Source organism: Aegilops tauschii, chromosome 3 (assembly GCF_002575655.3).
Source record: "Aegilops tauschii subsp. strangulata cultivar AL8/78 chromosome 3, Aet v6.0, whole genome shotgun sequence".
NCBI lineage: Eukaryota > Viridiplantae > Streptophyta > Magnoliopsida > Poales > Poaceae > Aegilops > Aegilops tauschii.
Window position 1 is genome coordinate 614852808 of NC_053037.3, and position 27602 is coordinate 614880409.

Here is a 27602-nt window from a genome sequence, read left to right on the forward strand (position 1 = left end):
TCTCCCAGTGCTACCTTAGCCGATATTGTGGAACGTAAGGTACCAAAACATGGGAGCCGGGAAAACCCAACTATTGACCCAAGACATGATTCGGAGCTGATGCATATAGTGCTATAAGTTCGGGGTGCCGCACTGTCGAAAGTGTTCGGACTTCTCACGCCGTATTTATGGGGTATACTGAAGCCCCTGGCATACTGGTCGTACCAGAATGTACGGGTGCAATTTGTCGTAAATAAGCAGACAAGGAAAAAAAGAAAGGGTAATGCAATAATAGACTAACGCTATGCATTGTTATAAATAATACGTCGAAGCGTACGAATACAAGTAATGCAATAGGCAAAAAATAGGACTATTTGACATGTCCTATCCAAGGGCAAGCTGCGTATGGGTATTTAAAACAGGTATTGCGATCGTTATCAGAGACCACCTGGGGATTCCCTGGTACGTCAGAGCTTCTTGCTTCCTTGGTATTTCCTTCCCGTAATGCGTCCAGCAATCAGACTGTGGAAAAGGGCTTCCAGAGAGTAAGGTCCTGAAAGAGAGAAAATGATAAAGGTATACAGCCCTGGGGCGGTTGAGCCGCATTGTGGGACGTGTCCTGGCCGTGCCCCCGCCTATGCCCATGGTATTTTTAGTGCGTAATTATGTACGCGCGGCACAGATTTCGTCGCTTGACTGGGACTATGACGGAGGCCGAATTGCTAGGCGAGCTCTGAACGTGCCAGACGATCCTGTTGCAGGTTACTCCGGACTCGCTTGACAATGTCCGGGGGCTTTATCACCGAATTGGCGGTTTGCCTTAAAAGGTTGCTTTGTGCTTCAGCTGCGAGGGCCACAGTGTGCTCCTCCGTGCGGAGCGAGCGTTCTGTGTTTCCATTGACTGTTATAACCCCACGAGGTCCTGGCATTTTGAGCTTGAGGTATGCATAATGCGGTACCGCATTGAATCTGGCAAATGCGGTTCGTCCGAGCAGTGCGTGATAGCCACTGCGGAACGGGACGATATCGAAGATTAACTCCTCGCTTCGGAAGTTGTCCGGAGATCCGAAGACCACTTCCAGTGTGATTGAGCCCGTGCAACGGGCCTCTACACCTGGGATGACACCTTTAAAGGTGGTTTTAGTGGGTTTGATCCTCGAGGGGTCTATACCCATTTTACGCACTGTATCCTGATAAAGCAGGTTCAGGCTGCTGCCACCGTCCATAAGGACTTGGGTGAGGTGAAATCCGTCAATGATGGGATCAAGGACCAATGCGGTAGAACCGCCATGACGGATACTAGTGGGGTGGTCCCTACGATCGAAAGTGATCGGCCAAGAAGACCATGGGTTGAACTTTGGGGCGACTGGCTCCATCCCATAGACATCCCTTAGTGCACGCTTCCGTTCCCTCTCGGGAATATGGATTGCGTATATCATGTTCACCGTTTTCACTTGGGGAGGAAATTTCTTCTGTCCTCCTGTGTTCGGCGGCCAGGACTCCTCCTCATCGTCGCTATGCAGCCCCTTTTCCTTGTTTTTGGTATTCAACTTGTCGGCCTGCTTTAACACCCAGCATTCTATGTTGGTGTGATTGGCTGGCTTATCGGGGGTGCCGTGAATTTGACACGAGCGATCGAGTATGCGGTTGTTGCGGTGCTTGTGTCTGTTGCGACGTGGTCTGCCGTTACTATCTTTGGCATCTAAATTGCCATGACTTCTTGATGTGTTGTTGCTGCGAGCCAGCCAGCTATCCTCGCCCGCGCAAAAGCGGGTCATGAGTGTCGTGAGGGCTGTCATAGACTTCGGCTTCTCCTGACCGAGGTGCCGGGCGAGCCACTCGTCACGGATGTTATGCTTAAATGCCGCTAAGGCCTCTGCATCCGGACAGTCGACAATTTGGTTCTTCTTGGTTAGGAACCGGGTCCAGAATTTCCTGGCCGATTCCCCTGGCTGCTGAGTTATATGGCTCAAGTCATCAGCATCCGGTGGTCGCACATAACTGCCCTCGAAGTTGTCAAGGAATGCATCTTCCAAATCCTCCCAACTGCCAATGGAGTTTGCTGGCAAGCTATTCAGCCAATGCCGAGCTGGTCCTTTGAGTTTTAGTGGGAGGTACTTGATGGCGTGTAGATCATCACCGTGAGCCATGTGGATGTGGAGGAGGAAATCCTCGATCCATACCGCGGGGTCTATTGTATCATCATATGGTTCAATGTTTACGGGTTTAAAACCCTCTGGGAATTCGTGATCCATTACTTCATCAGTGAAGCATAGGGGGTGTGCGGCGCCTCTGTGCCGGGCTATATCACGACGCAGTTCATACGAGTCTTGTCTGCTGTATTCGGCCCGGCCGGATTTGCTTTTAGTATATCCGGCGTGACGGTCATCGTCCCGCGTTGGGGCGCGCCCCCGTGATCCGTAGATCGATCTTGCGTGTCCCGCTTTGTTTTCCAGTACGTCTCGCAGGTCCCGCGTGTTGCCCCGGGCCTTGGTATTTTTGTTTAACTGGCGGCGGGGTGCGGGCTGGACTTCGGGCTGGTATGCCCCTCTGTCTCGGCCACGAGGTGGCCGATCAGCCGCATCATACGCTGGCGATGTAGGTTTCAGTGCTTCCTCCTTGAGTTGGGGTAGCAACCTGCGCTTTGGGTAACTCTTGGTTGGGCGCTCGAGTTCGTATTCCTCGGCCGCCAGGACTTCAGTCCATCTATCCGCTAGCAGATCTTGATCAGCTCGAAACTGTTGTTGCTTTTTCTTCAGACTGTTTGCTGTGGCTATAAGCCGGCGCTTGAAGCGCTCGTGCTCGACGGGATCCTCAGGCACGATAAATTCTTCGTCGCCGAGGCTCACTTCGTCTTCGGAGAGAGGAATGTAATTGTCATTCTCTAATTCTCCGTCTGCTGCCTGTTCTGGAGGGCTAGCTTGTCATCCTCCCACTCGAGGTCTAGCTGGAGGGGATTGTCGTCGTCTTCGGCACTATCCGGAGCGTTATTGTCTCTTGTTCCGGTATCGCTGCTTTTGCTATGGCGGGACTTAGAGCGGCGCCGCTGGCGTCGGTGCTTGGATTGCTTCTTGGGGGGGTTATCCTCCGTTGTCTTATCGCCATCGCCTTCTTTGGGGGTGTCCACCATGTATATATCATATGATGAGGTGGCAGTCCAGCGCCCTGTGGGCGGTGGTTCCTGTTCGTCTCCTGCATCGTCGTCCATACTGTCGATGTCTTCGGAGCCGAAATCGAGCATGTCGGTTAAATCGTCGACAGTGGCTACTAAGTGGGTGGTGGGTGGGGAGCGAATTTCTTCGTCGTCCGTATCCCATCCTAGCCGGACATAGTTCGGCCAAGGTTCTCCTGACAAGGAGAGAAACCTTAATGAATTTAGCACATCGCCAAAAGGCGAGTGCTGAAAGATATCCGCGGAGGTAAACTCCATGATCGGCGCCCAATCAGATTCGATAGGCATGGACGCAGGCGGTTTGGGGCCTGTGGCTGGGGATGAATCCGAGGATCCAGTGACACAGGTCTCATAGGAGGTGAAGTCAGTATTCGCCTCTATCGCCACTGAGTGTGTTGTTGGAAATATGCCCTAGAGGCAATAATAAAATGGTTATTATTATATTTCCTTGTTCATGATAATTGTCTATTGTTCATGCTACAATTGTGTTATCCGGAAATCGTAATACATGTGTGAATACATAGACCACAATATGTCCCTAGTGAGCCTCTAGTTAACTAGCTCGTTGATCAATGGATGGTTACAGTTTCCTGACCATGACATTGGATGTCATTGATAACGGGATCACATCATTGGGAGAATATGTGATGGACAAGACCCAATACTAAGCATAGCACAAGATCGTGTAGTTCGTCTGCTAGAGCTTTTCTAATGTCAAGTATCATTTCCTTAGACCATGAGATGGTGCAACTCCCGGATACCGTAGGAGTGCTTTGGGTGTACCAAACGTCACAACATAACTGGGTGGCCATAAAGGTACACTACAGGTATCTCCGAAAGTGTCTGTTGGGTTGGCACAGATAGAGACTGTGATTTGTCACTCCGTATGACGGAGAGGTATCTCTGGGCCCACTCGGTAATGCATCATCATAATGAGCTCAATGTGACCAAGTGGTTGGTCACGGGATCATGCATTATGGTACGAGTAAAGTGACTTGTCGGTAACGAGATTGAACGAGGTATTGGGATACCGATGATCGAATCTCGGGCAAGTAACGTACTGATTGACAAAGGGAATTGTATATGGGATTACTTGAATCCTCGACATCGTGGTTCATCCGATGAGATCATCGAGGAGCATGTGGGAGCCAACATGGGTATCCAGATCCCGCTGTTGGTTATTGACCGGAGAGTCGTCTCGGTCATGTCTGCGTGTCTCCCGAACCCGTAGGGTCTACACACTTAAGGTTCGGTGACGCTAGGGTTGTAGAGATATTAGTATGTGGTAACCCGAAAGTTGTTCGGAGTCCCGGATGAGATCCCGGACATCACGAGGAGTTCCGGAATGGTCCAGAGGTAAAGATTTGTATATAGGAAGTCCAGTTTCGGCCACCGAGAAAGTTTCGGGGGTCACCGGTATTGTACCAGGACCACCGGAAGGGTCCCGGGGGTCCACCGGGTGAGGCCACCTATCCCGGAGTGCCCCATGGGCTGAAGTGGGAAGGGAACCAGCCCCTGGTGGGCTGGTGCGCCCCCATGGGCCTCCCCCCTGCGCCTAGGGTCGGAAACCCTGGGGGTGGGGGGCGCCCCACCTGACTTGGGGGGCAAGTTCCCCCCTTGGCCGCCGCCCCCCCTTGAGATTGGATCTCTAGGGGCCGGCGCCCCCCCCCCCCCCAGGGACCCTATATAAAGAGGGGGGAGGGAGGGCTGCGTACCCAAGCCCCTGGTGCCTCCCTCTCCCCCCGTAACACCTCTCCCTCTCGCTGAGCTTGGCGTAGCCCTGCCGAGATCCCCGCTGCTTCCACCACCACGCCGTCGTGCTGCTGGATCTCCATCAACCTCTCCTTCCCCCTTGCTGGATCAAGAAGGAGGAGACGTCTCTCCCAACCATACGTGTGTTGAATGCGGGGTGCCGTCCGTTCGGCGCTAGGATCATCGGTGATTTGGATCACGACGAGTACGACTCCATCAACCCCGTTCTCTTGAACGCTTCCGCTCGCGATCTACAAGGGTATGTAGATGCACTCCTCCCCTCTCGTTGCTAGTAAACTCCATAGACTGATCTTGGTGATGCGTAGAAAATTTTAATTTCTGCCACGATCCCCAACGGTGGCATCATGAGCTAGGTCTATGCGTAGTTTCTATGCACGAGTAGAACACAAGTTGTTGTGGGCGTCGATTTTGTCAATTTACTTGTCGTTACTAGTCTTATCTTGATTCGGCGGCATCGTGGGATGAAGATGCCTGGACCGACCTTACACGTACGCTTACGTGAGACAGGTTCCACCGACTGACATGCACTAGTTGCATAAGGTGGCTAGCGGGTGTCTGTCTCTCCCACTTTAGTCGGATCGGATTCGATGAAAAGGGTCCTTATGAAGGGTAAATAGAAATTGGCATATCACGTTGTGGTTTTGGCGTAGGTAAGAATCGTTCTTGCTAGAAACCTATAGCAGCCATGTAAAAGTTTGCAACAACAATTAGAGGACGTCTAACTTGTTTTTGCAGCAAGTGTCATGTGATATGATATGGCCAGAAGGATGTGATGAATGATATATGTGATGTATGAGATTGATCATGTTCTTGTAATAGGAATCACGACTTGCATGTCGATGAGTATGACAACCGGCAGGAGCCATAGAGTTGTCTTAATTTATTTATGACCTGCGTGTCAACTGGAACGTCATGTAATTACTTTACTTTATTGCTAACCGTTAGCCATAGTAGTAGAAGTAATAGTTGGCAAGACAACTTCATGAAGACACGATGATGGTGATCATGGTGTCATGCCGGTGACGATGATGAACATGGCGCCCCGAAGATGGAGATCAAAAGGAGCAAAATGATATTGGCCATATCATGTCACTATTTGATTGCATGTGATGTTTATCATGTTTTACATCTTATTTGCTTAGAACGACGGTAGCATAAATAAGATGATCCCTCGCTAAAATTTCAAGAAAGTGTTCCCCCTAACTATGCACCGTTGCGAAGGTTCGTTGTTCCGAAGCACCACGTGATGATCGGGTGTGATAGGTTCTAACGTTCGCATACAATGGGTGTAAGCCAGATTTACACATGCAATACAATTAGGTTGACTTGACGAGCCTAGCATGTACAGACATGGCCTCGGAACACAAGAGACCGAAAGGTCGAACATGAGTCGTATAGCAGATACGATCAACATGAAGATGTTCACCGATGATGACTAGTCCGTCTCACGTGATGATCGGACATGGCCTAGTTGACTCGGATCATGTATCACTTAGATGACTTGAGGGATGTCTGTCTGAGTGGGAGTTCGTTAATAATTTGATTAGATGAACTTAATTATCATGAGCTTAGTCTAAAAACCTTTACAATATGTCTTGTAGATCAAATGGCCCACGCTAATGTTGCCCTCAACTTCAACGCGTTCCTAGAGAAAACCAAGCTGAAAGACGATGGTAGCAACTACACGGACTGGGTCCGTAACCTGAGTATTATCCTCATAGCTGCCAAGAAAGCATATGTCCTTGAAGCACCGCTAGGTGATGCACCTGTTTTCCCAGCAACTCAAGACGTTCTGAACGCCTAGCTGTCACGTAGTGATGATTACTCCCTGGTTCAGTGTGGCATGCTTTACAGCTTAGAACCGGGGCTCCAAAAGCGTTTTGAGCAGCACGGAGCATATGAGATGTTCCAAGAGCTGAAAATGGTTTTCCAAGCTCATGCCCGGGTCGAGAGATATGAGGTCTCCGACAAGTTCTACAGTTGTAAGATGGAGGAGAATAGTTCCATCAGTGAACACATACTCAAAATGTCTGGGTTGCACAACCGCTTGTCTCAGCTGGGAGTTAATCTCCCGGATGACGCGGTCGTTGACAGAATCCTTCAGTCGCTCCCACCTAGCTACAAGAGCTTTGTGATGAACTTCAATATGCAGGGAATGGAAAAGACCATTCCTGAGGTATATTCAATGCTGAAATCAGCGGAGGTGGAGATCAAAAAGGAACATCAAGTGTTGATGGTGAATAAAACCACTAAGTTCAAGAAAGGCAAGGGTAAGAAGAACTTCAAGAAAGATGGCAAGGGAGTTGCCGCGCCCGGTAAGCAAGCTGCCGGGAAGAAGACAAAGAATGGACCCAAGCCTGAGACTGAGTGCTTTTATTGCAAGGGAAACGGTCACTGGAAGCGGAACTGCCCCAAGTACTTAGCGGACAAGAAGGCCGGCAATACCAAAGGTATATGTGATATACATGTTATAGATGTGTACCTAACCAGCGCTCGTAGTAGCTCCTGGGTATTTGATACCGGTGCGGTTGCTCATATTTGTAACTCAAAGCAGGAGCTGCGGAATAAGCGGAGACTGGCGAAGGACGAGGTGACGATGCGCGTCGGGAATGGTTCCAAGGTCGATGTGATCGCCGTCGGCACGCTACCTCTACATTTACCTACGGGACTAATTTTAAACCTCAATAATTGTTATTTAGTGCCAGCTTTGAGCATGAACATTGTATCTGGATCTCGTTTAATGCGAGATGGCTACTCATTTAAATCCGAGAATAATGGTTGTTCTATCTATATGAGAGATATGTTTTATGGTCATGCCCCGCTGGTCAATGGTTTATTCTTAATGAATCTCGAATGTGATGTTACACATATTCATAGTGTGAATGCCAAGAAATGTAAGGTTGATAATGATAGTCCCACATACTTGTGGCACTGCCGCTTTGGTCACATTGGTGTCAAACGCATGAAGAAACTCCATGCAGATGGACTTTTGGAGTCTCTTGATTATGAATCATTTGACACGTGCGAACCATGCCTCATGGGCAAAATGACCAAGACTCCATTCTCCGGAACAGTGGAGCGAGCAACCAACTTATTGGAAATCATACATACTGATGTGTGCGGTCCAATGAGCGTTGAGGCTCGCGGTGGCTATCGTTATGTTCTCACCCTCACTGATGACTTGAGTAGATATGGGTATGTCTACTTAATGAAACACAAGTCTGAGACCTTTGAAAAGTTCAAGGAATTTCAGAGTGAGGTTGAGAATCAACGTGACAGGAAAATAAAGTTCTTACAATCAGATCGTGGAGGGGAATTTTTGAGTCACGAATTTGGCACACACTTAAGGAAATGTGGAATTGTTTCACAACTCACGCCGCCTGGAACACCTCAGCGTAATGGTGTGTCCGAACGTCGTAATCGCACTCTATTGGATATGGTGCGATCTATGATGTCTCTTACCGATCTACCGCTATCATTCTGGGGATATGCTTTAGAGACTGCCGCATTCACTTTAAATAGGGCTCCATCGAAATCCGTTGAGATGACACCGTATGAATTACGGTTTGGAAAGAAACCTAAGCTGTTGTTTCTTAAAGTTTGGGGATGCGATGCTTATGTCAAGAAACTTCAACCTGAAAAGCTCGAACCCAAGTCGGAAAAATGCATCTTCATAGGATACCCTAAGGAAACCATTGGGTATACCTTCTACCTCAGATCCGAAGGCAAGATCTTCGTTGCCAAGAATGGGTCCTTTCTGGAGAAAGAGTTTCTCTCGAAAGAAGTAAGTGGGAGGAAAGTGGAACTTGATGAGATGACCCCTCTCGAACCAGAAAGTAGCGCAGCACAAGAAAATGTTTCTGTGGTGCCTGCACCGACTAGAGAGTAAGTTAATGATGACGATCATGATCAAGTTACCACTGAACTTCGTAGGTCCACAAGGACACGTTCCGCACCAGAGTGGTACGACAACCCTGTCCTGGAAATCATGTTGTTGTACAACGGTGAACCTTCGAACTATGAAGAAGCAATGGCGGGTCCAGATTCCAACAAATGGCTTGAAGCCATGCAATCCGAGATAGGATCCATGTATGAAAACAAAGTATGGACTTTGACAGACTTGCCCGATGATCGGCGAGCGATAGAAAATAAATGGATCTTTAAGAAGAAGACGGACGCGGATGGAAATGTTACCATCTATAAAGCTCGACTTGTCGCTAAGGGTTATCGACAAGTTTAAGGAGTTGACTACGATGAGACCTTCTCACCCATAGCGAAGCTAAAGTCCGTCCGAATCATGTTAGCAATTGCCGCATTCTACGATTATGAAATATGGCAAATGGACATCAAAACGGCATTCCTTAACGGCTTCCTGAAGGAAGAATTGTATATGATGCAGCCGGAAGGTTTTGTCGATCCTGAGAATGCTGACAAAGTATGCAAGCTCCAGCGCTCAATCTATGGGCTGGTGCAGGCATCTCGGAGTTGGAACATTCGCTTTGATGAGATGATCAAAGCGTTTGGGTTTACGCAGACTTATGGAGAAGCCTGTGTTTACAAGAAAGTGAGTGGGAGCTCTGTAGCATTTCTCTTATTATATGTGGATGACATACTATTGATGGGAAATGATATAGAATTCTTGGAAAGTATAAAGGCCTACTTGAATAAGTGTTTTTCAATGAAGGACCTTGGAGAAGCTGCTTACATATTAGGCATCAAAATCTATAGAGATAGATCGAGACGCCTCATAGGTCTTTCACAAAGCACATACCTTGACAAGATATTGAAGAAGTTCAATATGGATCAGTCCAAGAAGGGGTTCTTGCCTGTATTGCAAGGTGTGAGATTGAGCACGGCTCAATGCCCAACCACGGCAGAAGATAGAGAAAAGATGAGTGTCGTCCCCTATGCCTCGGCCATAGGGTCTATTATGTATGACATGCTGTGTACCAGACCTGATGTAAACCTTGCCGTAAGTTTGGTAGGAAGGTACCAAAGTAATCCCGGCATGGAACACTGGACAGCGGTCAAGAACATCCTGAAGTACCTGAAACGGACTAAGGATATGTATCTCGTTTATGGAGGTGACGAAGAGCTCGTCGTAGAGGGTTACGTCGATGCTAGCTTCGACACAGATCTGGATGACTCTAAGTCACAAACCGGATACGTGTATATTTTGAATGGTGGGGCAGTCAGCTGGTGCAGTTGCAAGCAAAGCGTCGTGGCGGGATCTACATGTGAAGCAGAGTACATGGCAGCCTCGGAGGCAGCACATGAAGCAATCTGGATGAAGGAGTTCATTGCCGACCTAGGAGTTATTCCCAATGCATCGGGGCCGATGACTCTCTTCTGTGACAACACTGGAGCTATTGCCCATGCCAAGGAGCCCAGGTTTCACAAGAAGACCAGGCACATCAAGCGTCGCTTCAACTCCATTCGTGAAAATGTTCAAAATGGAGACATAGATATTTGTAAAGTACATACGGATTTGAGTGTCGCAGATCCGTTGACTAAACCTCTTCCACGGTCAAAACATGATCAACACCAGAACTCTATGGGTGTACGATTCATCACAATGTAACTAGATTATTGACTCTAGTGCAAGTGGGAGACTGTTGGAAATATGCCCTAGAGGCAATAATAAAATGGTTATTATTATATTTCCTTGTTCATGATAATTGTCTATTGTTCATGCTATAATTGTGTTATCCGGAAATCGTAATACATATGTGAATACATAGACCACAATATGTCCCTAGTGAGCCTCTAGTTAACTAGCTCGTTGATCAATGGATGGTTACAGTTTCCTGACCATGACATTGGATGTCATTGATAACGGGATCACATCATTGGGAGAATGATGTGATGGACAAGACCCAATCCTAAGCATAGCACAAGATCGTGTAGTTTGGCTGCTAGAGCTTTTCTAATGTCAAGTATCATTTCCTTAGACCATGAGATCGTGCAACTCCCGGATACCGTAGGAGTGCTTTGGGTGTACCAAACGTCACAACGTAACTGGGTGGCCATAAAGGTACACTACAGGTATCTCCGAAAGTGTCTGTTGGGTTGGCATAGATTGAGACTGGGATTTGTCACTCCGTATGACGGAGACGTAACTCTGGGCCCACTCGGTAATGCATCATCATAATGAGCTCAATGTGACCAAGTGGTTGGTCACGGGATCATGCATTACAGTACGAGTAAAGTGACTTGTCGGTAACGAGATTGAACGAGGTATTGGGATACCGACGATCGAATCTCGGGCAAGTAACATACCGATTGACAAAGGGAATTGTATACGGGATTACTTGAATCCTCGACATTGTGGTTCATCCGATGAGATCATCGAGGAGCATGTGGGAGCCAACATGGGTATCCAGATCCCGCTGTTGGTTATTGACCGGAGAGTCGTCTCGGTCATGTCTGCGTGTCTCCCGAACCCGTAGGGTCTACACACTTAAGGTTCGGTGACGCTAGGGTTGTAGAGATATTAGTATGCGGTAACCCGAAAGTTGTTCGGAGTCCCGGATGAGATCCCGGACATCACGAGGAGTTCCGGAATGGTCCGGAGGTAAAGATTTGTATATAGGAAGTCCAGTTTCGGCCACCGGGAAAGTTTCGGGGGTCACCGGTATTGTACCGGGACCACCGGGTGGGGCACCTATCCCGGAGGGACCCATGGGCTGAAGTGGGAAGGGAACCAGCCCCTGGTGGGCTGGTGCGCCCCCCATGGGCCTCCCCCTGCGCCTAGGGTTGGAAACCCTGGGGGTGGGGGGCGCCCCACCTGACTTGGGGGGCAAGTTCCCCCCTTGGCCGCCGCCCCCCTTGAGATTGGATCTCTAGGGGACGGCGCCCCCCCCCGGGGGGCCCCTATATAAAGAGGGGGGAGGGAGGGCTGCGTACCCTAGCCCCTGGTGCCTCCCTCTCCCCCGTAACACCTCTCCCTCTCGCTGAGCTTGGCGTAGCCCTGCCGAGATCCCCGCTGCTTCCACCACCACGCCATTGTGCTGCTGGATCTCCATCAACCTCTCCTTCCCCCTTGCTGGATCAAGAAGGAGGAGACGTCTCTCCCAACCGTACGTGTGTTGAACACGGAGGTGCTGTCCGTTCGGCGCTAGGATCATCGGTGATTTGGATCACGACGAGTACGACTCCATCAACCCCGTTCTCTTGAACGCTTCCGCTCGCGATCTACAAGGGTATGTAGATGCACTCCTCCCCTCTCGTTTCTAGTAAACTCCATAGATTGATCTTGGTGATGCGTAGAAAATTTTAATTTCTGCTACGATCCCCAACATATGTGGCCTCCGAGGCGGGGTCCATCCACCCGTCCTCGGACGGCGTAATCGACTCCGGATCTAGGACCGGAGTAGGCATAGGTGTTATCTTCTGAACACCGTCCAGCGACTGAGCTAAGTCGTGCTCGTCGTGACTGTGCGGCGCACCTGACATGTGCTTGAATCCGTCGAAGATCAAGTCTCCGCGGATGTCGGCAGTATAGTTCAAGTTTCCAAACCTGACCTGATGGCCAGGGGCGTAGCTCTCGATCTGCTCCAGATGGCCAAGCGAGTTGGCCCGCAGTGCAAAGCCGCCGAATATGAAGATCTGTCCGGGGAGGAAAACCTCACCCTAGATCGCATCGTTGCTGATGATCGAAGGGGCCATCAAACCTTGCGGTGACGGCACCATGGAACTCTCAATGAAAGCACCAATGTCGGTGTCAAAACCGGCGGATCTCGGGTAGGGGGTCCCGAACTATGCGTCTAAGGCGGATGGTAACAGGAGGCGGGGGACACGATGTTTACCCAGGTTCGGGCCCTCTCAATGGAGGTAATACCCTACTTCCTGCTTGATTGATCTTGATGATATGAGTATTACAAGAGTTGATCTACCACGAGATCGTAGAGGCTAAACCCTAGAAGCTAGCCTATGGTATGATTGTTGTTGTCCTACGGACTAAACCCTCCGGTTTATATAGACACCGGAGGGGGCTAGGGTTACACAGAGTCGGTTACAAGGGAGGAGATCTACATATCTGAATAGCCAAGCTTGCCTTCCACGCCAAGGAGAGTCCCACCCGGACACGGGACGAAGTCTTCAATCTTGCATCTTCATAGTCCAACAGTCCGGCCAGAGGATATAGTCCGGCTGTCCGAGGACCCCCTAATCCAGGACTCCCTCACCCCCCTCTTTTTCCTTTCTCATCGGAGGGAAAAGGGAAGGAGAGGGAGAGGGAGAGGGAGAGGGAAAGAGGAAAGGGGGCCACGCGCCCCATCCCCCTTGTCCAATTCAGACTCCCTTGGGAGGGGGCGCCACCCTGCGGGTTCCCCTCTCTTTCTCCCCTATGGCCCATGAAGGCCCATTTCTTCCCCGGGGGTTCCGGTAACCCCTCGGTACCCCGATAAATATCTGTAATGTCCCGAAACCATTCCGGTGTCCGAATACCTCCGTCCAATATATCAATCTTATTATGATGTGCATTACCGAAAGGGCCCAGAGATACCTCTCCGATACTCGGAGTGACAAATCCTAATCTCGATCTATGCCAACCCAACAAAACACTTTCGGAGATACGTTTAGAGCATCTTTATAATCACCCTTTTACGTTGTGACGTTTGATAGCACACAAGGTATTCCTCCGGTATTCGGGAGTTGCATAATCTCATAGTCAAAGGAATATGTATAAGTCATGAAGAAAGCAGTAGCAATAAAACTTAACAATCATTATGCTAAGCTAACGGATGGGTCTTTTCCATCACATCATTCTCCTAATGATGTGATCCCGTTCATCAAATGACAACACATGTCGATGGTTAGGAAACTTAACCATCTTTGATTAACGAGCTAGTCTAGTAGAGGCATACTAGGGACACTTTGTTTTGTCTATGTATTCACACATGTATCAAGTTTCCGGTTAATACAATTCTAGCATGAATAATAGATATTTATCATGATATGAGGAAATATAAATAACAACTTTATTATTGCCTCTAGGGCATATTTCCTTTAATCAGGTCGGGTTGCCTCCTGGCTATAAATAGCCCACCCCCTACACCATAAATTGGTGGCTGCTCAGAGTTAGTGCACGACTTTTGTCGTTTGAGAGCAACCCACCTCCGAAGCCTTTGAGAGAGATATCCTTGCGAGGACAAAGCCCAAAACACCCAGAGCCAAAGAGTGTTAGGCATCACTGAAGTCTTTCTGTCCGCGTGACCTGAAGACTTGTTACACTTGAGGACTGTGTATCCTCGCCTGTTAAACGTCACGTTCTGATGATCCAAGAGTCATTGTGGATCACCGTTGAACGAAGTCTGTGAAGGTTTGGAAGTCTACCTTGAAGACTTACCAGAGTATTGGCGGCGGCTATGCTATTGGCGGCGACTATGCTATTGACGGCGGCTATGCTTTTGGCTGCGACGACGACGACGACGCGCACACAGAGGTGCTAGATCCACCATGAGTAGCATGAGCTCGGGGACGATGCGAGTCTCCGTCCTCGACCAGCTTGTTTTTTTAAGAAAATCGAGAAGCTTGGGCGGGTGGGCGCTCCACAGAGCAGACGAGGGAAGGGGAACGGGCCTCGGGGGCCTGAAACTGGCCCAGTTGGGTGGCCGGTGCGGCACGAGTAATCCACCCGGCAAATCTCTGCGCAGATTATTAGTACCGTACCAGGAGTTTAATCAAGATGTGACCAATTTATTAAGCAGAATTCTACGGACTGCATCGCCAACACAGGGATGGTGCACGGCTGTTAGCCGTGACCCAACACCGATAAAAGATGCCACTGAGCCCAACCCGTGACCCAGAACCAAAAGTGCACACGGACGAAAAGATGGCTTCCGAGCCCAGTCGTGACCCAGCACCGATAAGTGCGCTCGGACCCCCCCCCCCCCCCCCCCCCCCGTTTGGCACGTGCGGTTATGGCCATGGCCGACAGAGGTGTGGAGAGGTCCTACCCATGGGTGCTAGAATTGCAGCACGGCCGCCAGTTGGTCCCACCGTGCGAATACCATGGATGCAACTCTAGCGTCGTCGTTTTCCAATGCGCAGTTGCCATGGTTGCAACATCAATAGCGTCATGCACCGCTGTGTCAACGGGAAAATTTCTAATGCAACAAAAACTCCAGGACTCGATTGAAGCAAAAAATTAGCTGGTTCCAACAAAAAATAATGACTGTTCCAGCAAAAGAATCTATGTAGAAAAAACTCCAGTAGTTGATTGTGCCAAACAAATTAGCGAGTTCCAGCAAAAAATGCCGCTGGTTACGGCAAAAAATATCAGTAGCAACAATTGCAGTAATCTGCAGTAGTCGATGTAGCAAAACAAAAAACCAGTTACAAAAAAAATTGCTTTTTCCAGAAAAAAAAAACGTGTCAGCAGTGTCTGGTGTTGGGCAAATAAGCCATGGCTCGGACGGGTCAGGCGCGGTGCGCGTGCGTGCGTGCGGTGGCCGCGTCAGGTCCGACCGGGGCGGGCTCGGGTGTGTGTGCGCATGTGTGTGTAGCGTGTGTGTGTGCGCTCAGTCTGTTGAGCTGCCCGCGTCCGGCGCGTTGTGCGCGAGGCCGAGCGGATCGCTCGGGTGCAGCAGCCAGGCGCGCGTGTGTGCGCGAGTCTGTTGCGAGCCGATCACGGTTGTGCGTGTCGTGGGCGCGCGCATGCAGCTCGTGGGCATGCAGCAGGGCGGGGTGGGGTGCAGCGTGTATGAGCACCAGCCCGGGTATAAAACCCATAGACTACTCCATGTTTTTGTTGGTGGAGAGCCAGCCATGTAGCCATTGAAACATAAAGAAGATTAGGGCGTGCGGGCGCCCACGGCGGCGTTCGTGCGCCGGCCCGGAATTTTTTGTGTCTTGTGTCCTTCTTCCTCCTCCAGTCTTCTTCTTCCTCGAGTGCAAGGCGAGTGCAGAGGCGAGAGAGAGGGCGGCAACAACAATTGGTATTTAGAGCCAAGTTCGAGGGGCGGCCGTGGCGCGCGGCGGCGTCCGCGGAGCGCGCAGCGGACATGGAGGCTGCGGTGGCGCGGCGTGGCTCGGCGGAGAGAAGACCGAGCTCCTGGACACGCCGGATCGGCCGCGTTGATCGCGTCGGAGCGCGATCATGGCGCGAGCTGGAGGCGTGCGGAGCGTGGTGAATAAGTTGCGGCGGCGAGCCGGGCGCGACCGGTGCGTGTTATGGGTGCGCACTGGACGCGTCGGGCGCGTCGGGACCGCGGGAGTGGACCGCGTCGAGGCGCTGGACCTGGTTCTTTCTCGAGTGCAAGGCGAGTGCAGAGGCGAGAGAGAGGGCGGCAACAACATCTGGTTCCAGCACCAGGAGGCATTGCTTCCAGCATATCGCATGGCCAATTGCAGCTTCGCAGTCAGTGGGTTCCAGCACCTCTGGTATCCTTGCCTTGCCGGTTGTCGCTCATCACTGCTAAGGCTTAACAAAATATGAGGACGACACAGAATCAATCGCCTGAATCAGCATCCTCCTGAGAGGCTTGGACAAGAAGTTCCTGAAGCGACAGTTCACCGGACCTGAGCTGCTCAAGAAGTTTATCTTCCTCCTCTAACACCTTCGACAATGCACGAGACTGCGAGTTCAAAGTGTAGACGGAGAGCAGCAAAATGATGGTCCAAGGATGCGCGGTCAAGGAATTACAAATAAAGGTGGCAGTCCTCAAGCAACAGTTCACCGGACACCATTTTGTCTAGCATGTCTGTATTCATCACGCTCACGCTGCTCTGACCTTCTATCCCATACTGGAGGTGATATATTTCAGTGTAGGGCCAGCCCAGATGAGGCGTGAAGTATATGCAATTGGCTTCAATGGACGGAAACTTATCGGCGATACTAGCAACCCAGCAGTGCCATTACCGAGGCATGTCCTGATTGTGTCAACGCTGATAGAGTAACTTTTTTTTTAGGAAAGGCCATCATGGCTAGTTTTATTAATATTAAACAACGCTTAAATCATCCACTAAAAGTTTAAAAATAAAAGTAGCAGGTGAGTCCAACCACAAGTTTGATGGATCAACACGGCCATTTTAAGCTAGCACATGAGCTACTATATTAGAATCATGATTACAATGCTCTAAAACGACCTTCCCGAAACCAACTAAAAGTAACCGGCATTCCTCCAGAATTGGGCCTGGCACCATCGAATGCCCCACGTTTTGTTGCAGAGCTTCTGATAGAACCATGCAGTCTGATTGCACCCGGATTGCATACAACCAACTGTATTTGCAAGCTTCACGCCATCCACCAGAGCTGCAGCCTCAGCCGACAAACATCATCTACATGATCAAGCTTAGCTGTCGCTGCTGCGATGAACATGCCAGTACTATCTCGCAGAATTGCTCCACATGCCCCCATGTTAGCTGATACAGTAACTTTCTACAACTAGTGGTGTCTAATCGAGCGAGTCGGTTGAACCAGCACTGAGCCGAGCCCGCAATCCACCTGATGAACGCATCTCCTCATTTAGTTCAACCCCATAAGATCAATGGTTCTTCCAAGCTAAAACCGTTGCTATACTTTACAGTAGCAAAGAGGAAGAGATGCCTTACTCTGAGCTTAATTCAATTGTGTTAGACAATAAAATAATACATATAATTCAAGATAAACTCAAGTCCAAAAATTTCAGAATTGTTTAAAATCAAGCACCAAATTAACTTACGGATTGTTTCCATCCCTTACCATCACTGATGCCGTTATCTGAAGCTCCTAGATATGCAGGGTAAGTACATTTTCTTTTTTCGAAACACTAGCTTCATTGGCAGACAAATACATAAATTTGGTTCCTCCTCCTTTTATAGACAACAACCTTCGTGAATGGCGCCACTTGGCTTAATTCCTCCTCTTGTTCACATGGAAAGAGAAATATTGTGTCGGCACGTCACTTGTTTGTTACGCTTGGCTCCTTAAATCATAGATAGAGATCTTTTCTACTGATTGACAATGATGGCGACCTCAATTAATTCACACCTACTTGAATTTGTGTCTCAGCATTACTGGCCCGAGAACCTTCACGCGGCTCCTTAAATAATTACAATTGCAAAATGATTTATCCCATATATTTGAGCCCGATGATAATTTCTACATGAAGATTTTTCGATATTTTAATTTTGTGACCTAAAATAATAGAAAAAGTATAACTGAGAGGGTTGACCGCGTTGACCGAAACGCTCTGGCGATGAGAGGGGCGATCTGAGAGTGAGCGGGCATGGTGGCGGCGCTGCCGCCGGCCGAGGGCCGGGGGCTGGAGGGAGCGTTCGCGCATGGGAGTTGGGTGGCCTCTCCTCCGTGGAGTGGAGCACCTTCAGGCGGAGGGGGAGGGAGATTCTCCTTCGCTCCTCAGATCGCCAACGGTGTTTGCGGCTGATGCAAGAAAGAGCAGAGGAAATTTTCAAGGCCCGTCCAATTCAAGTGGAGATCAAGAGAATATTGGAGGGGATTCATCCCGCGGAATCAGTGGATGGGAGTATTGGCCTTCAATCCTCCAGTACAGCTGCTAATCCGGGGAACCAATTTGTGAATCGGCCGGCTGTTTCTAAGGAATTTAAGGCAGATTTGAAGAACAAAGGTAATGGGCTTCAGGTATGCAGTAATTTGGCTGTTAATTTCGGAGATTCGGAGGCGGATTCTGAGGAGAAGCCCGTGTATTTCAAGGAAGGGGGCGGTGGGTTTCAGTTTGCACTTGTTCCTCGTGTCTGCTCGCCTCTGTCTGTTCTTTCTGTCTTAGTTGTTCAGGTGGCCATGGGAGACCAGGACATGGCAAAGGCGCTGGTGGATACTGATGGGGCGGGTGTGGACACCCTCCCAGGCGCTGCGGTCAGGGATGCTGGCACCGCGGCTGAGGTGGGCGCTGGCCTTGACCGGCCTGCAGTTCAGGGCGTTCAGCTCGCTGCCCTGGTTCAGGCTGGTGGGGTGGCCGTCTCGCCGCTGTCTCAGACGGCTTCTGAGCCTGCTAGGAGCCTGCCGGGGGCTGCAGTGGGAGGGCCGTCTGGCATGGCCCTCTCTGTTACGCCGTCGGCCTCCTTCGGCTTTGCGGCGGCGGCGGTGGTTCCGCCTCCTCTCCGAAGGGCGGGCAAGAGCAAGGTGTTTGCCGGTTCTAGAGCCGGCATGAAACCCCTCGTCATCGACTTGGAAGCCGCCTTGCGTGCGGTCGCCGGGAAACTTGCGGTGGCTAGAGTACTCTCACCGTACTCGATCGACCCAAGGGCGGTTGTCGGCGATCTTCGCGGCCCTTGGAAGCTGCGGGGCAATGCGGTGGCTCAGCGGGTCGAGAGCAAGGATGGACGCTTCGTCATCAAATTCTCGGAGGAGGGTGACCTCAAGCACGTGCTTCGGGCTGGCCCGTGGCACTTCAGGAACAACGCCGTGCTGATCGCGGCGCTCGGCGGGAAGACCAACCCCGTGGATGTGTGCCTAGACTCTTTTTAGTCTGGGTTCAAATCCATGGGTTGCCGGTGCCACTCAAGACTGAGGCCTTCGGCTGGGCTCTTGGTGATCAGCTGGGTGAGGTGAAGGCGATGGCGCACCAAAACCACCAGATTGTCGGTGAGCATCTTCGGGTTCGGATCATTCACAAGGTGGATGAGCAGCTAAGGATGTCCGTTGCTTTCACTCCCTTTGGCAGCAAGGAGGAATTCAGCTTCAATGTAAAATATGAAAAACTGCCTAACTTTTGTTTGTCTTGTGGTATCGTGGGACACATGACGGCCAAGCACTGCAGTATTCCGGCCGAGCAACGCAAGGCGATCTACTCCTCCAACCTCAAGGCGGCGGCCCGGAGTGGGTCGGTTCGGCATCATTTCGACTTCTGGGGCCTGGCGGGGGCCTCGGAAGATGAGGTGTTCGCGCAGAACGCGAGGCTACCGGACAAGGTGATCTCGGTGGTTGCCACGGCTGTCCAACAGCTTTCTGTGGCTGCTGCTCCACTTCTGGCTGAGGCGTGCCTTGGGGAGAAGGCTAGCTCGATGGCTGCGTCGGATCCCGGGATGCGTGTTCTGGGCTATTCCCTGGAGGGGAGACCGGTGCTTGCGGGATCCGGCTCCAAGGATGGGGCCATGGACAAGCTTCATCAGGAGGCGTCCGTGCAGGCGGCCGGGGGCATCGTCGACTCCAACATTGATGCCTCTGGTTCAGCTGTGAGAGCTGCTCAGCAGGGCCAGGAGGGCCTTAGCGGTGCGGGCAAGGGGGCGGCCCGGGTGCAGCCGCTTCCTGCTGGTGGGGGCCGCGACCAAGGGGTGGATGCTCCCGGGCCGCAACTGATGGAGTCGCTGGGCGCGGCTTCCCTGGAGGGCCAGGGCGTGATGGAGCCTGCCATTTCGGTGGGTGGTGGAGCTGCGGAACTCCAGACTGTACCTGGGGTGGTGCAGCAGGCTGGTGGTGGCCAGGGCATTGTTGCTGCACTTCCTGGGGATGGTCTGGAGGCGGACTCGGAGGCGAAAGCTACTGGTGGGATGCGGCCAAGTCTCGACGCCAAGGGCAGGGAGACCATTTGGGGACGCTGGAAGCGTGTCCATAGAGGAGCGTGCTATGGTGCAGTACACCGGCGTCAAGCATGCCATGTTCAGGGTGCCCACTCCGCCTAACAGTGGGAGTGAATTGTCCAACCGCAAAACTGCCTTCGTCGACATCCTCCAAAACACAATGATGCCCAAGAAACGCGGTCCCGACGGCAGCCAGGAATTCATCATCAACATGAACAGTGCTAGTTCTGAGAGTGTGGACTTTTCTGCTTGTAAAAGAGTGTGTGTTGAGAGAGTTGAGGCTATAGTTGGGATAGATGGTATAGTCACTCATGTAACTAAGGAAGTAGATGAGGGAGAGGAAGTGAATCAAGGAAAAAAAAGAGAATCTGTAGGGGAGGGGAGAGTTGTAGGTGAGATCAGTAAGGAAGCTACCGACCATGGGGCTGTCGGTCAACTGACGGGCGCGGATGTGAGCGCCCGTCAGGAGCCATGAAAATACTTAGTTGGAACTGTCGGGGTTTGGGTCAACCTCGCACAGTTCAGGAGCTAGTGTATCTCTCTAAGACGCACCAACCCAATGTTATCTTTCTCTCCGAGACAAGGAAAAATAAAGATTAGGTCGAGCGTTTGCGTTATCGATTGGGTATGAGTAATGTTTTTACCTATTCTTCTCCAGGGAAAGGTGGTGGTCTTGCGGTGTTCTGGGATGATTCTTATACTATACAGCTGAACAAATATGGGGAGCATTTCATTGATATGTTTATCTGTACTGCTAATGGAGCAAAGTGGAGAAGCACCTTTATCTATGGAGAGCCTAAGGCTAGTCAAAGGTACGTCATGTGGGAACTTTTGCGGAGAATTAAGCCTATGGGTTCTGGTCCTTGGTTTATGGTTGGAGATTTCAATGAAGCGATGTGGCAAAATGAACATTTTTCCCGGAATAAAAGGTCCAATTCTTTTGATGGCTGATTTTAGGAGTGTGCTATCTGATTGTAATCTTTTTGACTTGGGGTTTCATGGTACGCCGTGGACTTTTGACAACAAGCAACAGGGTTCCAAAAATGTTAGAGTAAGATTGGACAGAGCTGTTGCGTGTCCTCAATGGTCGGCACTATTTCTGGAGTGCAGGGTGTCTCATATTATTAGCTCAAGATCTGACCATTGCCCTCTGCTCATTCAACTGTCAGGGTTGCCTCGGCAAGGTAATATTGTTAAACAGCTTAAATACGAGGCATACTGGGAGAGGGAAGGAGTGGTGTTAGAAGAGCATATTAAATCTTGCTGGAACAAAGGTATGTATATTGATGATTTGAAGGATGTGGCTTCTAAGCTCAAGAGAATGCTAGGAAAATTGCATGATTGGAGTCGAAAATATATTCATTATCTTCCTAGGAAGCTTGAGTTGGCTAGGAGCAGACTCAAGGTGCTTTATAACAGGAATGATCATGCCGCTGTGATGGAGAAAAAAGCTCTTCTCAAGGAAATGGATGAGTTGCTCTATAAAGAGGAAATGTTATGGAAACAGAGGTCGCGGATTGATAAAATTAGATGGGGAGATCGGAATACAAAATTCTTTAGAGCTAAGGCTACTTGGAGAGCAAAGAAAAAGTTCATATCTAGCCAGAAAGGGAATGATGGCACGGTTACTGAGGATGTGGCGGAAATTCATAGCATCACTAATTCGTTTTTTAAAAAGTTGTATACTGGCGATGGTATGGTTGATCCCTCTCTGATTATTCCATTGGTAAAACCTCTTGTCAGTGAGGACATGAATAGTGAATTATGCAAACCGTTTACGGACCAGGAAATTAGTGATGCTCTCTTTCAAATTGGGCCGCTTAAAGCTCCAGGTCCTGATGGCTTTCCGACAAGATTTTTTCAGCGCAATTGGGGAGTGTTGAAGGAGGACATTATTCGTGCAGTTAAAAAGTTCTTTGATACAGGTATGATGTCGGAAGGTGTTAATGATACGGTAATTGTCCTTATACCAAAGGTAAAGAACCCCCAATCGATCAAAGAATTTCGGCCTATCAGCCTCTGCAATGTCATTTATAAAATTATCTCAAAGTGCCTAGTGAATAGATTGAGGCCAACTCTTGGAGTCATTTACGCCTTCATGTGGTATCAGGCAAGGAGACCCTCTCTCTCCTTATTTATTCTTGTTCGTGGCCGAGGCTCTCTCTGTGTTGTTACAGGATGCGTGTAATAGAGGAGCGCTGCTAGAATTCAAGGTGAACAGGCAAGCGCCGGGTATTTCACATCTATTGTTTGCAGATGACTGTCTTTAATTTTTCAAGGGATCCATTGATCAAGCGTTGACAATTAAAAATATTATTTCAACCTATGAGAAAGGGACTGGCCAATTGTTCAGCCCAGATAAATGCTCTATCATGTTTGGTAAAAAATGTAGTATGGAAGTTCAAGTGGCTGTTATGGTAATTTTGTGCATTACCGCCGAAGGATTTGAGGACAAATATCTTGGTTTACCGGTGCCTCAAGGTCGAATGAAGGCGGGCAAATTTCAATCCACTAAGGACAAAGCTCTCAAAATACTATCGGACTGGATAGAGAAATATGCTTCTTGTGGGGCGAAAGGAACGTTGATTAAATCTGTTCTGCAAGCTCTTCCGGTGTATGCTATGGGTATTTTTAAATTCCCGACGTCTCTGTGCGAGGAATTATCTCAGATTATAAGGAATTTCTGGTGGGGGTATGAGGAAAACAGAAGGAAGACTCACTGGTTGGCTTGGGATAAGATGACAAAGCCTAAAGCAGAGGGTGGTATGGGTTTTCGGGATCTCAGATTATTTAACCAGGCTCTTTTAGCGAAGCAGGCTTGGAGGCTGGTGGTGAATCCGGAATCTCTGTGTGCCAGAGTGATCAAAGCAAAATATTATCCACAGGGGCATATTTTAGACACAGCTTTCCCGCAGTCGGCTTCTCTCACATGGCAAGGTATTCTGCATGGGTTGGAGCTGCTTAAATCCGGAGTTATTTCGAGAGTGTGTGATGGGGCTAATATACATATTTGGAGAGATAATTGGCTTCCTAGAGCTTCTGGACTTAAAATCTCTGCAAAGAAGAATAGAACTAGAGTTAAATGGGTTGAGGAATTGTTCATGAGTGGAGAAAGGAGATGGGATGAGGAGCTGGTTAGGCATTTATTTTACCCTTATGATGCGGATGAGATTTTGAGGTTGCGGATCCAATCAAATGGGGAGGCAGATTTTGTTGCTTGACATTATGAAAAGTCAGGGTTGTTCTCAGTTAGGAGTGCGTACAAGTTAGCGCTCACCCTTAAGGATAAAAAAGAGGATGAGGGGCAATCCAGTGAGGCGGTAGGGACGGAGAGGAAAATTTGGAATATTATTTGGAAGGCAAACATTCATCATAAGATTCGTATTTTTGCATGGAGGGTTGCTTCCAATAGCTTGGCCGTACAGGTTAATAGAGTGGCGCATCATCAAGCCTCTGTTAGTACGTGTTCTATTTGTGGCATGGAGGATGAAAATACCTTCCATGCGCTTGTCTTGTGCCCGAAGGCGCGTGCGCTTCGCATGGCCATGAGGAACATTTGGGCTCTACCTGATGAGGAGGTTTTCAGATATACGGGGTATGATTGGTTTATTATTCTCCTGAGTCAATTAAACCCCGTAATGCGAGACCAAATAATATTCTTATTCTGCAAGACCTGACATTTGAGAAATGATTTGATCTTTGGTAAAGGAAAGGAATCAGTTTCAGCTTCTGCTTGCTTTGTGGAGAGTTATTGGGCGTCCTTTGGTGCATATCATTCTCCGATGCCGGTGGATTTTCAAAATAAAGGAAAAGGTCCGTTGGTCCGGATTAGCGGAGTTCCTAATTCTCTGGACGCGAGTAGTGGCTGGTCCCCGCCTCCTGCAGGTTGGTTCAAGATTAATGTTGATGCTAGCTTCGTGGAGTCCATTAGAGAAGCCAGTGTGGGGGTGGTGGTCAGGGACGAGGAAGGGGAAGTTATTGTTTCGTCGAGGGATTTCATTGGTGCCTGTCAAAGCGTGGAGGAAGCGGAGCTTAGGGCTTGCATTGCCGGTCTCTACATAGGTATTTCTCTTGATAATCCTATAATTTTAGAGACTGATTGTGCTTTTGTGGTAGCGTCTCTTGCATCGGGGGACTATGACAGGTCTGCTATGCGTGACCTGAAGATGAAAGCGTTGAGTATCTCGAAGTTGATCAACAATCTTCAATTGTCAAAGATTAGCCGTACGGCCAATATGGTGGCTCATTTAATCGCTAAGTATAGCTTTGACAATAGATTAGATGGTATTCTTGTAAATGATGTATCGTCCTGTGTGGTGAATATTGTATCGAATGAGTGTACTGGTCTGGTTGGTTAATTAATATAAGATGGTGTTCAAAAAAAGTGGTCACAAATTAATCATTACAATATTTACTCATCAGTAAGAATAAATTGGACTTTATCAGGAAACTAATACCTTCCCTCGGTTCCAAAAATTTTGTCTCAGGACAGTTCAAATTTGAACTAAAACCACAGCAACAATACGGAACCTATGGAGTAAGAAATTGGAAGGTGCATAGCGTTAATGTTTTGAACTCGACATTTTATTTATAAATTGAAGCTTTAATTTGTTGTTTATTTTTTAGGTCGTGACGCCGCTTATGATGACACCACAGATGCTATGTCTCCCCGCTTGGGATCTCCCACGCCAATCACACCAAAAGCCTCGACGCCTACTCGTCGGAGAGGCCGACATTTGGGGACTGCAGACCGCTCGGCATCTACAATTGATGACTATATGGCGGATGCGATGCGTCGTAAGGCTATGCGCAAGCTCTACAACATCTTAGCCAGTCAACTCCTTGTAGAAAGTCTTTCATTTCTTTCTCTGGTTCGCGCTTGGTTTTGAATATATCTTGCTAATATTGGAGTGGCTTTGGGAAAGATTAAAGGTGAATTTCTTGTGTCCATAAATTTACTATTATATTAGAATAAGATAACCAATAATCTAGGTACTCATCTGGTATGTTATTATTAGAATAAGACCACCTACTCAGAGAAACGAGTACTAGAAATATTTATTTGGCCGGCCACTAGTCTTAAATATATACTATTTTCTAAACTTATTTTTACTACCATCCAATTTAATTATACATATTAGTATATCCATATTCAACTCTAGTCTAGCAAGTGAAAAGGCATAAAAGCCAACCAACTTCCTGTTTGATTTTAAAAAAATCAGCACTTTATTTATAAATGGAAGCATTAATTTGTTGGTTTTTTTGGCAGCCACGACGCCTCCATCTCACTCACGCCAATGCCAGCTCGACATAGTAGCCGACATTCACTGGCTGCGGCTGGCTCAACATCTACGAAGGAGGACTCCACGGCGAAGGCGATGATGCGTTGTTGCAAGGCTACACGCTACATACAAACCCCCACATCTCAGGTGGTAAGACTCATCCTACGAAAATTTTCCTTTATTTCTCTAGTTTGCGCTAAAACTCCTACTGATATGTCCTTTCTTTCTCTAGTTCACGCAATTGTTCGAGCCCTGTTAATATTGGAGTAACTTTTGGGGAAAAATAAGAGTGAAGTTATGTGTCGATCCGTATATAAATAAATTTACTATTAGACTGTGACAAGAAAAACTCTGGGTACTCCTCTGATAATGTATTATTAGAAAATGATTTTCCACCTACTCATAAAAATGAGTACTAGAAATATTTATTTGGTTGGCCACTAGTCTTAAATATATACTGTTTTCTAAACTAATTTCACTACCATCCTAGTTAATTATACATATTAGTATATCCATATTTAACTCTAGTCCAGCAAGTGAAAAGGCATAAAAGCCAACCAACTTCCTGTTTGATTTTTTAAAAATTCATCACTTTATTTATAAATGGAAGCGTTAATTTGTTGAATTTTTTTGGCGGCCGCGATGCCACCAACGTCACTCACGCCGATGCCTGCTCGACATAGTGGCCGCCATTCAGTGGCTGTGGACGGCTCAACATCTATGAAGGAGGAGGACTACACGGTGAGGGCGATGATGCATCATTGTGAGGCTAGACGCAAACCCTGACATCGGGCGGTAAGACTCATCCTACAAAGTCTTTCCTTCATTTCCCTCGTTTGTGCTAAAACTGATATTTCCTTTCTTTCTCTAGTTCAGGCATTGCTTTGAGTCCTGTTAATATCGGAGTAGCTTTTGGGAAAGAATAATATTCAATATGTAAATGAATAAAATTAGTATTAGAATGCGAGACAAGATAAACTCCGGGTACCCCTCTGATGACTTATTATTAGAAAATGACTTGCCACCTTATTCAGAGAAACGAGTACGAAAAAGCATTTATTGGCATGCAGCAACATCTCAATAATGCAGAGACCACAGTGATTGATTCTCAGATGCCCGGTACATTCCTAGAGAGAGACAATTTTATTAAGGACGGATGATGTTGAATTTTCAGCATGGAATTGGAACGTACCCCGGCCAAACATACCCCGGCATAACTCTGTGCTCTCTCAACAAAATTCCGTCAATATTTGTACATACAATACTGAAGATCAGCTAATAGGGGGCATACAAATCATTAACAGCGGGATATACCCATCTATAAACAGTGGAATATGCAAATCAACAAATCAGCTAAGCCAGCTCACACACAGTCGTAAGAAACAATCCAAACGGCTAGCTCACCGGGATAGAGAGCGATGGAGGTCGGTGGAAGTAGGGCGTGTAGGAGAAGCTCGTCCGGCGGGAGGGGAGGAGGTTCTTTGGCTGGAGGCGGAGCTTGGTGCAGTCGTGCTGATGATTCCGAGCTTGAACCGGCAGCCGCACAAAGACACCTCCCTGGAATAAGAGTGCGCGGTGGCAACGGCTCGTTGGTGTGTGTGGCCTCTGCATTTCACCCATTTTTTTTTTGTTTTTTAGAATATTCGCCAGAATTTGCTAGGGTTCAAGTAGTATATATCTCTCACTAGTTGGGCTTTTCAGGGGTCCACGAACTGAATGTCCATAGCCCACAGAAAAGAAGTGGGAAAAGACTGATATTATGCGAAAGAGCAAATTATATTTTTACCCCCCAAAAAATGCAAATTGTAATTTTGTACACGGCCGGCCAAAAATATTGTTTGACACGAATGAAGTATGCTACTCTCGTGCGACGCAAAAAAAGAAGAGAAATGCACGGTGCAAATGTTAAACCA

General features: G+C 48.6%; 1 long non-coding RNA gene across 1 annotated transcript; it reads right to left on the bottom strand.

The window, feature by feature from the left end:
* Positions 1–17658: 17658 nt before the first annotated feature.
* Positions 17659–27292, bottom strand: LOC141021100 (uncharacterized). The gene is made up of 2 exons (XR_012181107.1): positions 27094–27292; positions 17659–17771 (listed from the first exon to the last, which is right to left on the bottom strand). It is a non-coding gene; the product is annotated as an uncharacterized lncRNA (long non-coding RNA).
* Positions 27293–27602: the final 310 nt, after the last annotated feature.